The following is a 15,373-nucleotide window of genomic DNA, read 5'->3' as shown; positions in this document are numbered from 1 at the left end:
TTTTATTATGTGATATAAAATAATAAATTTATAAATAAAATATAATAAATAATTTTTAATTATCTAATAATATTTCGTGAAATGGTGAAAAAATAATGAGAATTAAGATGATTATTAATATTACTTTTATAAAAATAATAGTTTACATTTAAAAAATATAAAAAAAAAAAAAAAAATCTTATTGCAGCCCCCATTCGGCGTGTACAATGCAGGCATAAATGAAATGAAATGCAGTGTTTTATTATTAAATGAAACAAAACAGACCTGCTCTAGGTCTTCTGGCCCTCGCCCCAGACCCATTCATCTCCATACCTACAGCCGAAGCTTGCCCAAGCTCATCGTGCGTCGCCATCGCCGTGGATGTCTCCGTCGTTGCTCCCTTGAGCAAGCTACGTCGTCATCACTCGTAGAGTATTTCATCCATTCTCTGTGATTTGAAATGTTTTTGGTGAGAGATTTCCTTCTCTACGATTTGAAATGTTTTTGGTGAGGGATATTGGTTTCAAGGATCTTTGAGTGTCTTCTTCTGCATGAAATTCTGCACTTGAGCATGAATCTTGAATTGATTTTGCATTGTTCCTTTGTAAATTTGTGTTAAGATCTTCACTTGTTTGTAAAAAATATTTCTGGTTTTGATTGTGCACTCTATGTATTTGTTTAAATTTGTGAATGGGTTACATATGGTAATTTATGCTTGCAGTGTGTGTGTTTGAACTTGCAGACTTGTTGATAGGCTTCTTGCAACTCACTTATTAATTGAATACTCTCATTTACCAAATGTGTAAGTGATTTGCAAAAGGCTCTCTTTTGAAAATGGACACCACTAAAATTCTACCAAATAAATGGCCCTAGTTGTGAGATAAACATATAATTCCCACTTTCTTCTCTAGATATATGTGCTTGATTTGTGTCTTAACATTAGGTGCTGCGCCTACACACATAAACCTTAGGCATACCTGTCTTCCTATCAAAAGGAGCATGATACCCACCAATTTGCTTCCATGTCATTTTATCCCTCTCATTACCACCAAATATCAATCTGGTCCAAGAATACCCATTTACACTTCTATTTTACCCATAAAAAAAGAATGCTCATTTGCACTTACTAGAAAACCCTTATATGCCATCTTCTCAGGACCAATCTTTCAAAATGGACTAATGTAGTGAACTGAGTGGTTTTAAATTCTACTATCTTTTATCCATTATTCTACAAGGGGCAAGAAAGTGGTACAACACACCAGTACTCTCTTCCTATCATGCAGTCTATCATATGTACTTCATTGTTATTGGTTTTTACTTGTTTTTGAAACTTTGGGAACTTTAAGGAAGAATGTATTAGCTACCCAAACTCAGGAAATACATAGTAATATAGGCCTCTTTGTTCATAATAATATGTGTCTTAAATTCTAAATCGTATAAGAAACATTCGCTTAAAGTTAGCTAGCTTTTTTGGTCCTAGTGATAAGCCTCTAGTTTTACAAAATTCTTCTCTTTCCATTGTTGAGCTTCTTTTTCTTTATTGCTTTTGTTGGACCAGCAATTGCACTTGTATGTTCACTTATAAGTAAACACATCAGGTCCAAAAGCTAATTGAATCAGTATAGCCTGATTGAACAACCAAGTTAATATGACAATTCATTTTTCATTCATAACTATTATTTGATATTAGCAAGTACTAAGAGATTATTATCTGATGTAGGCATAACACATTTTCAGCAGAACACAGTTTTGAAAACTGTTTCTATTTTTGATACGCAATATCTTCAGCGCATTTTTCATCTTTTTCGAATCATGCTCCAAAATGTTTTATGTGGAGAGATGGTACGTTTAAAATTATCGAAAACACCAAGAAATTAAAACCGAACTTTTTATTCTTGTCCAAATTATAATAAAGAGGTAAACACTAAACAAATTTATTTATGCAACCTTTTTTTAGATATTGTTGTATTAATTGTAATTTTTCACACTAATTAGATGTTTGTTGCAGGGAAGGCCATACTGAGAATACTTTTTATGGGTAGATATTGAAACAAAACCTGAAGGAAAAATTGTGAGCGAAAGAGAACGTTGTCTCCAAAAGAGAGAGGAAGAACTCCAAAAGAGGAAGGAAGAACTCCAACATAAAATTGTACAGTTTCAAAAATCACGATGACATCCAAAATGATCAGGATGTGCTTCATGGTGTAATGAAAGATATTAACCATACACGAACCACATGCAACCCTGCATATATTGGGGACTTGCAATTCTAATATTTTGCTATTAGATAGGATCAAGAACAATTACAAATTAGTAGTAGTGTGTATCAAACTATGTAATGTTGTTAAGTAGGTTGTAATAGATAAGTTTACAACCTTTATCAATATTGTAATATTAAACCCATCAGACTTGTGAACATTATGAATGGTTATGAGAAGTATTTTCCTTGCACTGTATTTCATGTATTGAAAAGTATATGTGCACAAGTATTTGTTCTACATTGAATAAAATTCAGTACATTATAACTTTGAACTGACACTTTAATACAAGCACCCAACACTTCGATCAATCCTCATTCCGAACAAAACTAACACATCTCATACCCATAACATAACTTCATACCCATAAAATGATATAAATATCCAATGTCACAACAATACATCAGGTTTAAAAGAATACAAAGTAGAGTTATACAGCTGAAGTTATGAACATAGTCAACAAGAACAATCTACAACGTCTTCAAATCTCAAGTACTTTGATGGGGCTAACAGTCTACCATATTTTTCATCAATCATCGAGAGGGCAAGGACTTGCAGGCAAGTAGTTTGAAATATTTTGTAAAAAGTCATGCAAAACTTGGTATTATTTGTTCAAAATATAGACAAAAAGGAATATTATTGTACATTTACCTAAGAAATAATGTTTTGTTGTGTACCAGGCAGTTGCGAAACAACAGCTTCCAGTATGTTATGCGGTATTGCCTATTTTGTGAGGTTTAATATATCTTCTGTTCGTAATGTTGCTACATCTGAATACATAAACAAATCATATAACTTAAAAATAAATTCATTAAAACTATATCAAAATCACATTATTTAAATCTTCCATACATTCTTTTTTTGTCGTTTTTCACCAGTCTTTTTATTTTTGGTTTGCAAATTCTCTATTATAGGTTGTCTCCTCTTTGATGGGGGCCTTCCTTTGCCTTTGACAACATGAGGGCTCAACATTTTTTTTGAACTTCCAGTTACGGTGTCAATGGAAGCATGAGTGCTTGCAACTGTGGCTTGGGGCTTTGATTTAGTGTAAATCAAATTCATTGGCTTTAGCTTCTGTGTCATGTCTAGGAAATTATCTTTGCTTTCACATGCATTTATAGCTATTTGGAAACATAATTTTATCAAACTAGAGTACCGACTAGTAGCTAGTTTACCACTCAAGTCATCGTAACTACTTTGAATGAGAGCAAATTTACGTTTAATGTCCTTCCTCCACTTCTCCATAATGTACTTTTCCGGCAACACTTGGACATTCCTTGCGACGAAAATTGAAAGAATGTGCCTACATATAATCTCTCTCATTTTAAATAGTCCACACATGCACTTTGCCTCACACTTATAATCATTGAAGTACGCCTGCAAAGTTGACTTTTTGATGCCGTCTTCAACTTTCCCTTGGTCATTAACTTGGTACGTGGTAATTGCCCATTCTGTTTTTATGACAACATAGTGAGAGTAGATAATCTCCATTACTTCTGATTGCACTTTCTTAATTTTAGAATTTGTGTACACTGCTTGAAATTTTTTCTCCATGGGTAAATGAGATATACAAGGGATTGTGTAATTGAATGAGTGGAAATCCGCTACCATTTCATTCTCTACTTTCTTCCTCAGCGCATTGTCCAATTGATCGACGAATTCTTTCAACGTAGTCCCTGAATATACATATCTATAAAAAAAAGTCATTCATACTCTCACTCCTTTGAGTTGTGCTCATCCTAGTCCAAAATATATTTTTCAGGTAAACGGGAACCCAATACATTCACTCTTTATAAAAACTTTGAAGCCATGCATTTTCGTTCAAATTGTAAGTGTCAATAAACACCTCCCAAGACTTCTCAAACTCGTCAAAATTCTGATAATCATAAATATATCTCTGCAATACACTTTTCAAACCACAATTAAATTCAGCATGTGAGCCCAACTTCTCTGGTAGTTTTCTCATTATGTGTCGCAACAATATCTATACCGGGTATTTGGAAAGACTATTGTAATAACATTTTTCGTGGCCCTGTCTTGACTAGCGATTATAGTTTTTGGTGCTCTCTCATCCATATATTTCAACCAAGTGTCAAATAACAAAACAAATGTTTCAGTATTTTCACTTGATATCAAGCTTGCTTTCAAAAGTATTGACTGTCTATTGTAGTTAATGCCAACAAAGAAGGCAAATAGTATGTTATATCTATTTGTTAAATATGTTGTATCAAATGTCACAACATCCTCAAAATACTCATATGCTGCTCTGCTGCATGCATTGGCCCAAAAGACATGTTGTAATTGACCATCATCATCCAAATCCATCGATGAGTAAAACTCATAATTCTTATTGTGACGCCCCCAAATTCCGTTTGGGATTGGACGGACATTTGAAGCGTCGAGACATGCAACACAAGGTTACCTGCCCCCGTTCATGACATATAAGATGCAATAATTCTAACATGCATCTAACATTATGCAATATTCGCAGCGGATAATTTTTTTCTTTAGCAATACTATGCACCAAATTAAAATATCCCAAATACTTAAAACATACTTCATATATAAAGATACATTGAATAACTAAGATCACAGAACTATTCCAAAATAGTTATGATCTAAAAGTACTGGAGATGCAACTCCATCGTACAAGTAGTAATTTAACTACTATATTAACCTTAACGACGCACCGTCGTTCAGTCGACTGTATCTAGTTGGTCAGCTCCTGATCTTCCTTCAGGTCCTGTAACAAGATCTACCATTCGGGGGGGAATGGTAGTTGGGACTACCACAGTGAGATTTGATTACAAATCTCAGCAAGTTAACAAAAAACTTCCATACAGACTAATGATGCATGTATGACAGAAAAAGCATAAATGCATAATCAAATTCATAAGTAATTAAAGTATAATTTAGCGTACAACATAGCATAATTGACATAGCTTAAATTGAATCATGAACTAAACTTGACTTGACATGAATTTGATCTGAAACTTGACTTAGCATGAACTTGCTCTGAAACTTGAATTAACATGAAAAATACATACTCCACAGTTGTTGTGGCCTCATGTATTCTACGTGTAAATACATACTCCACAGTTGTTGTGGCCCCATGTATTCTACGTGTAAATACATACTCCACAGTTGTTGTGGCCCCATGTATTCTACACAAACTTGACTTAACATTAAAAATACATACTCCACAGTTGTTGTGGCCTCATGTATTCTACGTGTAAATACATACTCCACAGTTGTTGTGGCCCCATGTATTCTACACAAACTTGACTTAACATGAAAAATACATACTCCACAGTTGTTGTGGCCCCATGTATTTTACGCATCACAATTGTAGTTAAATACATACTCCACAGTTGTTGTGGCCCCATGTATTCTACACATCATAATGTACTCAAGATGAAATGTGACTGGAATACGAAAGGACTGAAGTCCTGACGTAACATAACGTGACTTGAACATAACTTAGAATACATGACCAACTTGAGATAGAAACATTTCGTAACATGGCATAACATATAATAGACAACATATTTAACATGACATACTTACAACAGTGAATATTACATGACTTGACATACATGTAATAGATGGCATACTTAGCATGACGTACTTGTAAGGTACAGTAATACATGACAGAATATATTATGTAACAGATAAAAAAATTGATAACAGAATAAATTCTGTATAATAGACAATTACGTGATAACTTGGCATGGCATGACATATATGATAACACACATACATACACTGTAGTTCCTTTATTTAGCACACATACACAGTAGACTGCTAGTAAGTTAAAAGCTAACTTACCTCGATCTCCGCGTTTCTTATAAAACTTCAAGTGCGATCACGAGGAACTGTAATTAGTAATTCTAAACGTTAGAACTAAATCACTAATAATTTGAAATATGGAAAATACTAACTTAAAGAGTAAAATTTTCATTTTACTCTCTACATGTGGAAAAATGACTGTTTTACCCATAACTTAAGGATTTTGCATACTAACTCTAAAAGTTTCTAAAATTTACATTCCTCATGTAAATTTTATCCTAAACTTAAATATCAACTCAGAAAAATTTAAAACTAATCACAACTATTAAAACTCCATAGGGCCGAAATTCTCATATGCTATTTCTATTGATTTTTGTTTCTAACTTGTTTTGATCAACCTTTTGATCTATGACTTATAAATATGTGATCTTCAAACCAAACCATCACATGGTTTAAAAAGATGTCCTAAAACATATATAAGCTTCTAATTCAAGATCACATGGTTAAAAATTAACCAAAACATAAATTTAGCCAAGAACATCCACACTTTGGCTTATCTGAATATCTCTTTGTATAAAATTTCATATCTTTGAAACTAACATCAAATATCTTCAAAATAATAATATAACATGTATATAAGATGCTTAGGATCCTCCAATAAAATTATCAAAGTCATTAGAATAGGTTTAGACCACCAAAGAGTTAAACTTTCTCAAAATAGAAACTGTTTTTCTTCTTCCAGTTTCTAAGTTTCTAAATCTAAGCAAATATTTCATAAAAACCTTCAATCATGCAAAAATCCTCAACCAATAGTCATATATACATGTTAACAATACTCCATAAAAATTTCGGACCAATATCTATCCATTAGCTTGGTCAAAAACTCCAAACTATAACATATTCTCCAGTTTATCTCTCAGAATGACCTTTCTATAGTTTACACAATATTTGACTGACCAAATGATCTTCAAATGGGGCAAATAAGATATCCATGTAAACTAGACTCAAAAAGGAACAACTTATATGAAGGATACTTTATGATAAAACACTTACAACAGCTTCGAAATGGGCATGCAAAAGAACTCCTAAAAGCTGTCCGAGAGAGAATGTTTGATATTCTTTTAAAGAAACGTGTAAATGAAGATAAGTTCGTGGGTGATGGCTGGAGATGCTTATGGAAGAGATAAGGGAGCTGATAAGGCTGGAGTTGAGAGTTGAGTGTGGTTTTCTCCTACCCAAAATATCTATAAAATATTATCTCAAAATATTCTATCCAATAATATCTATAAAAATCAGCTCAATATATTTTCCAAATGTGGAGTAGACTTGGAAGAGTAAGGTGGCTAAAATCTTTCTATGTGTATTTTAAATCTCTATTCTTAAGATATTTTCCAAATGTGTATTTTGCTTAGGTGTCATGATCTCACACCTTGATTTCTTTCACAATTCCATCTAATGGTTTCTCTTTGTGCCAAGTATCTAATACTATTCATTATGTGTGGTTAAGATCTTGCCAAGTGTCCAAATAAAATATCGCTATCCTAATTTGGACATTTCACACTATGATTTTGAAAACACTGCGCTCAGTACATTTACCGAGGTTACTATTCACTCCAAAAATAAACGTAATAAACTTAGTACTGAAAAATTCTAAATATTTAATTAAGCCTAGTGGTGTAGACTATAATGTATTCTGACACTTTTAACTATCTCAAATAATTAAAATCGCATTTCTAGCACCATAGTGAGTGATAACACTAACTATGTTGACAGGCTAAAATTTATGCGATTAGTCGATTCGTGTAAACTTACAGAGTTTTCACGAGGTTCCTAAAGTCAATAGAAATTCCTTAATTGAATTTCTAGCGGGCTGTTACAATCTCCCCTCCTAAAAAAAAAGATTTCGTCCTCGAAATCGAATTAAATAAGAAGTAGCAATTTAATGAGGAGGTGTTGCTTACCAACCTATTGTCTATCCCGTATATATATATGCCTTTGAGATTATGTCATTCCTTAACTCTCTTACTTTAATCAACAATTAGATTATACTTCTTTGCACAAGGTTGGCCAAGTTGTAACGACATACTTTCCAAACCTAAAACTTTAAGTAATTAATCTTCCGAAACTCTTCTTTAGAAAAGCATAGGTGATATACTTTAAATGTTCTTGTAAATACCATAGTTAGTAAAGAATTCATCAAAATTAAACCGTTAACATCTCTCTTTTTAACAAAATCGGTGGCACTCTGTTTTAGACCAGACAACTCTGATCCGCGTGATTTTTATAGGTTTTCTGTAGTTGTCAGGCGCCGCATAGCTACGACACTACTTTGTTCTTCTGTAATTGTCAGGCACCGCAGCTATGATACTACATTGCTCTTGTCTCTTGTAGAGAAATGATTCACGAGAGGTGATTCGTCATAATTTTCTCTATAAAAGAATTATTCAGTTCATCTTCTTTCTCATCTCATCTTCTTCACTTTTCTGAAATTAATCTGCATTCTTACTCTGCAATCTCTTTCTGCTTACTCACTTTGCAATGGCTCAGCAATCTTCTAATTGCCAAAACATGAGGTATTCTGCACCTCGTTCCCCAGTTGTTTCTGCTTCTTCCATAGGTGCTATTATGCAATCAAATAATGATCTGACTAATAAGTCAGAAAATGAACTTATCTACGAGCTTGTGAGTCTCGGTACTCGATACTCATCAGCCATTGTCGCATATTCTCAGATACTGCAATCCAGGACTGGTGGGGTTGACAAACTCCACGAGAGTATTTCTTTGCTTCAGAGGCTTCTTATGGAATCCAACATGAAGATAGAAGCAGTAAAGCGAGAGAACAGAGATTTAAAATCTTTGCTTAACTCTTCTTTTCGAGTGGCTACTCCTTTAGATAGGAGAGGCATGCAGATTTTTGAAGAGCAAGAACGTTTAAAGATTGAGGCAAAGAGCCTCAAATTTCTGTAATTTTGCTTTATGATAATAAAATAATACTTCACAAATATTCATATTTGTGTTTCTATCTTCTGGTATATGTTTTATGTACTCCATTTTATTTCTTTCAGGGATTTTCATATATATGACATGATCCAATGACTCATATAAATATGCATTTAATCATGCATATCCAAACTCTCAGTAATTTTCAAGTTAATAAAAACCTCAAAGAGTTCTACTGGTCTAGGACTAACTTACTTCTTTATAATCGCAACAATCAGTCATCTTCCTAGGTGGTACTTTGATAACTGACCAGTTAATAACTTAAATTTGAAACTTTCTCTCTTATGATTGTCATAACTCTTCTATCCATCATAAGTTATCAATTATTCTAACTCTAAATAATTTATTCCTAATGTTCACATAAATCCTCAAGACCAATATTTTACTCTCCATATAATAGTCTTCAAAAGAAAATCGATCTATGTATCCATAAAGATAGTGCTTTGCCAGAAATCATTTACTGGCGGTATGGTAATACTATTATCATAAATGAATCCTACTAAGGCTAAAACTTCTCCTAATCAAATTACTCTTCCAAACACAATTTCTATCGTATTTTTAGAATCAAAACAATTCTCCAAATATGTGGAATACCATTCATCAATCCTACATATCCTTTCTCATATTACTAAAATGTATTATATATCTACATTGGTATGAACAATAATACTTCTAATGAAAATTGTTACTCTTACCACTAGGGTAACAATTTAACTTCCAAGCTGAATTCTCAAGCACCACAATTAATAGAAACAATGACTCGTTTGAATCAAACAATGTACAATTTACCAACTCCAATGACTTGACCTACTCCAAAATAACAATAATGCAATACTACCATCAATTGCAATCAGATCAACGTTAACTATGTTTACCTCAACTAATTCTTCATCCATCGGGGAAATTCTGATCCTCTTGATTGTTATCTCCCTTAGGATTCCGAGGTATTCTATCACGAGTCATGTGTCCCTTCTTGAAACACACGAGCATATATATTAAAACCACATACTACCCTTCGTACCTTAAGAAATTCAAGCCTACTGACGACTAAAATTTCAAGCCTAATGTTTGGTGCATTTCCTAAGGACATGTGGATTTACTGCCCAGAGACGTATTGCTCTGATACCACCCTGTGACGCCCCCAAATTCCGTTTGGGATTGGACGGACATTTGAAGCGTCGAGACATGCAACACAAGGTTACCTGCCCCCGTTCATGACATATAAGATGCAATAATCCTAACATGCATCTAACATTATGCAATATTCGCAGCGGATAATTTTTTTCTTTAGCAATACTATGCACCAAATTAAAATATCCCAAATACTTAAAACATACTTCATATATAAAGATACATTGAATAACTAAGATCACAGAACTATTCCAAAATAGTTATGATCTAAAAGTACTGGAGATGCAACTCCATCGTACAAGTAGTAATTTAACTACTATATTAACCTTAACGACGCACCGTCGTTCAGTCGACTGTATCTAGTTGGTCAGCTCCTGATCTTCCTTCAGGTCCTGTAACAAGATCTACCATTCGGGGGGGAATGGTAGTTGGGACTACCACAGTGAGATTTGATTACAAATCTCAGCAAGTTAACAAAAAACTTCCATACAGACTAATGATGCATGTATGACAGTAAAAGCATAAATGCATAATCAAATTCATAAGTAATTAAAGTATAATTTAGCGTACAACATAGCATAATTGACATAGCTTAAATTGAATCATGAACTAAACTTGACTTGACATGAATTTGATCTGAAACTTGACTTAGCATGAACTTGCTCTGAAACTTGAATTAACATGAAAAATACATACTCCACAGTTGTTGTGGCCTCATGTATTCTACGTGTAAATACATACTCTACAGTTGTTGTGGCCCCATGTATTCTACGTGTAAATACATACTCCACAGTTGTTGTGGCCCCATGTATTCTACACAAACTTGACTTAACATTAAAAATACATACTCCACAGTTGTTGTGGCCTCATGTATTCTACGTGTAAATACATACTCCACAGTTGTTGTGGCCCCATGTATTCTACACAAACTTGACTTAACATGAAAAATACATACTCCACAGTTGTTGTGGCCCCATGTATTTTACGCATCACAATTGTAGTTAAATACATACTCCACAGTTGTTGTGGCCCCATGTATTCTACACATCATAATGTACTCAAGATGAAATGTGACTGGAATACGAAAGGACTGAAGTCCTGACGTAACATAACGTGACTTGAACATAACTTAGAATACATGACCAACTTGAGATAGAAACATTTCGTAACATGGCATAACATATAATAGACAACATATTTAACATGACATACTTACAACAGTGAATATTACATGACTTGACATACATGTAATAGATGGCATACTTAGCATGACGTACTTGTAAGGTACAGTAATACATGACAGAATATATTATGTAACAGATAAAAAAATTGATAACAGAATAAATTCTGTATAATAGACAATTACGTGATAACTTGGCATGGCATGACATATATGATAACACACATACATACACTGTAGTTCCTTTATTTAGCACACATACACAGTAGACTGCTAGTAAGTTAAAAGCTAACTTACCTCGATCTCCGCGTTTCTTATAAAACTTCAAGTGCGATCACGAGGAACTGTAATTAGTAATTCTAAACGTTAGAACTAAATCACTAATAATTTGAAATATGGAAAATACTAACTTAAAGAGTAAAATTTTCATTTTACTCTCTACATGTGGAAAAATGACTGTTTTACCCATAACTTAAGGATTTTGCATACTAACTCTAAAAGTTTCTAAAATTTACATTCCTCATGTAAATTTTATCCTAAACTTAAATATCAACTCAGAAAAATTTAAAACTAATCACAACTATTAAAACTCCATAGGGCCGAAATTCTCATATGCTATTTCTATTGATTTTTGTTTCTAACTTGTTTTGATCAACCTTTTGATCTATGACTTATAAATATGTGATCTTCAAACCAAACCATCACATGGTTTAAAAAGATGTCCTAAAACATATATAAGCTTCTAATTCAAGATCACATGGTTAAAAATTAACCAAAACATAAATTTAGCCAAGAACATCCACACTTTGGCTTATCTGAATATCTCTTTGTATAAAATTTCATATCTTTGAAACTAACATCAAATATCTTCAAAATAATAATATAACATGTATATAAGATGCTTAGGATCCTCCAATAAAATTATCAAAGTCATTAGAATAGGTTTAGACCACCAAAGAGTTAAACTTTCTCAAAATAGAAACTGTTTTTCTTCTTCCAGTTTCTAAGTTTCTAAATCTAAGCAAATATTTCATAAAAACCTTCAATCATGCAAAAATCCTCAACCAATAGTCATATATACATGTTAACAATACTCCATAAAAATTTCGGACCAATATCTATCCATTAGCTTGGTCAAAAACTCCAAACTATAACATATTCTCCAGTTTATCTCTCAGAATGACCTTTCTATAGTTTACACAATATTTGACTGACCAAATGATCTTCAAATGGGGCAAATAAGATATCCATGTAAACTAGACTCAAAAAGGAACAACTTATATGAAGGATACTTTATGATAAAACACTTACAACAGCTTCGAAATGGGCATGCAAAAGAACTCCTAAAAGCTGTCCGAGAGAGAATGTTTGATATTCTTTTAAAGAAACGTGTAAATGAAGATAAGTTCGTGGGTGATGGCTGGAGATGCTTATGGAAGAGATAAGGGAGCTGATAAGGCTGGAGTTGAGAGTTGAGTGTGGTTTTCTCCTACCCAAAATATCTATAAAATATTATCTCAAAATATTCTATCCAATAATATCTATAAAAATCAGCTCAATATATTTTCCAAATGTGGAGTAGACTTGGAAGAGTAAGGTGGCTAAAATCTTTCTATGTGTATTTTAAATCTCTATTCTTAAGATATTTTCCAAATGTGTATTTTGCTTAGGTGTCATGATCTCACACCTTGATTTCTTTCACAATTCCATCTAATGGTTTCTCTTTGTGCCAAGTATCTAATACTATTCATTATGTGTGGTTAAGATCTTGCCAAGTGTCCAAATAAAATATCGCTATCCTAATTTGGACATTTCACACTATGATTTTGAAAACACTGCGCTCAGTACATTTACCGAGGTTACTATTCACTCCAAAAATAAACGTAATAAACTTAGTACTGAAAAATTCTAAATATTTAATTAAGCCTAGTGGTGTAGACTATAATGTATTCTGACACTTTTAACTATCTCAAATAATTAAAATCGCATTTCTAGCACCATAGTGAGTGATAACACTAACTATGTTGACAGGCTAAAATTTATGCGATTAGTCGATTCGTGTAAACTTACAGAGTTTTCACGAGGTTCCTAAAGTCAATAGAAATTCCTTAATTGAATTTCTAGCGGGCTGTTACACTTATACTATATCCTCTCAAAATAACCACGAAGTACATCAGCATCTTATTCGCCAAGTCTAAGGTGTCGAGCATTATTAATATAATTTCTTGCATCTTTTTCAATAAATAGAAGTTTATCAAAACCATCAGCCGCGACAACCAATGCGTTAAAAATTTTGGTCATACTTATGCATGCCTTGTCATTCATATCTAACTGTCTCTTCTTGGAATCACCAATTGCATGATTATATCCAAAAAATCTTTCATTTGATGGACTTAACCCATGGTTATGTACATTGTAGACAATAATTATACGTAAGACACCATCAGCAAAAACTGCATTAATTTTCTCCTTACAATCAGTTTTCGTTGTCAGGCGTGGTTTAGAAATGTTGTTAATACATTTCCTTGCCCTACCACCATGAGCACAACCAAGTGTTACATATCTAACACTCATATCATCTTCCATTTTATTTCTTGAGGTCATTATGCCCAATCCAGCATGTCTCCCATATTACTTGTCGTAGTAAAAGAGCTCTTTCTCAGTTTTAAAAAGCATCACCAGTGTTAGATCTAAAACCATATCATCATTATTTCCTGGTGTTGATCCTAAAACCCCATTATCATCATTTCCCGACATTGGCTCTAAAACTCCATCATCATCATTTCCTAGTGTTAATTCTAAAACCACATCATCATTATCATTTCCCATTACTACACCATGATTATTAGTCACTACCTCATTATCTCTCACATTTGGGGTATCCATATAATTACTAATTTCTGCAAAAATAGCGATCGCCTAGTAGATGTGCATTCATTCACTTTCTCCATTAAGAACAATCTTGATAACTTCATACCCACAATATGAAAGTAAAAATAAATAAATAAATAAAGGTAATTTGAGAACACAATATAAATAAAGAAAAAGAATATCATGAATTTTTTGCAACAATTAGAACTCAAGCAACTTACAACATGAAACTAGATAGTCAATGGTGATCTGCCCTATTCAGCCCAAAATTGGCCTGTCTATGATTAGCAGACACCAATTCATGAGGAATGCAAAAAACTTTTGAGACTCAAATGAATGTAAGCCATATCCATGACAATCTAACAGGCTAACAGTTATGTCCAAGCTTCCAGTGATATCAGAATCTAAAATGTATTCTAACTTGTCATGGCAGAATGCCAATACATTAAAATTTGAAATTGAGCAAACAATTGGTCTAAGATGCAGAGACACAGAATAATGAAATCAAAAACTACTTTGACATCTATGAACTTTAGCATACACCAAGAATTCATTTTTTATAAGTATTCATGCAAAACCCTTGGGAGTTTTGACCATGTGGTCTCAGAAACTGCCAACTAATTCAAGAACCGAATTCAATGCCATAGAACTACAACAGCTCGAGTGCAGTACAGTTGACACACGTTCACCCTTTAAAACAAAACCAGGGTCATTTAACGTTATCAAACATCATTACTTATCTCAAAAGACAAAATAAAAGAAAAAAGATCATCATACATTATTATTAGGGAAATTGTATATCGTCCAAGGCATTATGAATAGATTCAGTTGTGAATGATTATGTACATTTTGGAGATTAATAAAGCACTGCTCGATGGGGGCTCGTGAAAATGCACATAGAAGCACCCTGAAAAGCCAGATTGAATCACATATATGGTACTTCCCTTTCAGTCAATCCAAGACATCTTTAACAACCCATAACAGCATAGTTATACACAAACACACCAACATGCTCATTTACATCTAGAACCTTCTGGTCCAAAATTCCATTCTCAAGGGGGAAAAAAAATTCAGTGGAAAGCAGAGAGAACAACATTTGAAAATATTTTTAAGGGGTGGGAAGCAGCAAAATTATGTTATATAGAAGTTAAAACAAACAAAGAAA

General features: G+C 33.2%; 1 long non-coding RNA gene across 1 annotated transcript; it reads left to right on the top strand.

Moving 5' to 3' along the window:
- Window positions 1-65: 65 nt before the first annotated feature.
- LOC122279046 lies at window positions 66-2,435 on the top strand. The gene is made up of 2 exons (XR_006229429.1): window positions 66-448; window positions 1,988-2,435. It is a non-coding gene; the product is annotated as an uncharacterized LOC122279046 (long non-coding RNA).
- Window positions 2,436-15,373: the final 12,938 nt, after the last annotated feature.

This window comes from Carya illinoinensis, chromosome 10 (assembly GCF_018687715.1).
Source record: "Carya illinoinensis cultivar Pawnee chromosome 10, C.illinoinensisPawnee_v1, whole genome shotgun sequence".
In the NCBI taxonomy this organism is placed as follows: Eukaryota; Viridiplantae; Streptophyta; class Magnoliopsida; order Fagales; family Juglandaceae; genus Carya; species Carya illinoinensis.
The sequence above is the reverse complement of the archived record's forward strand: the minus strand, read 5'-3'. Positions and strand labels throughout refer to the sequence as shown.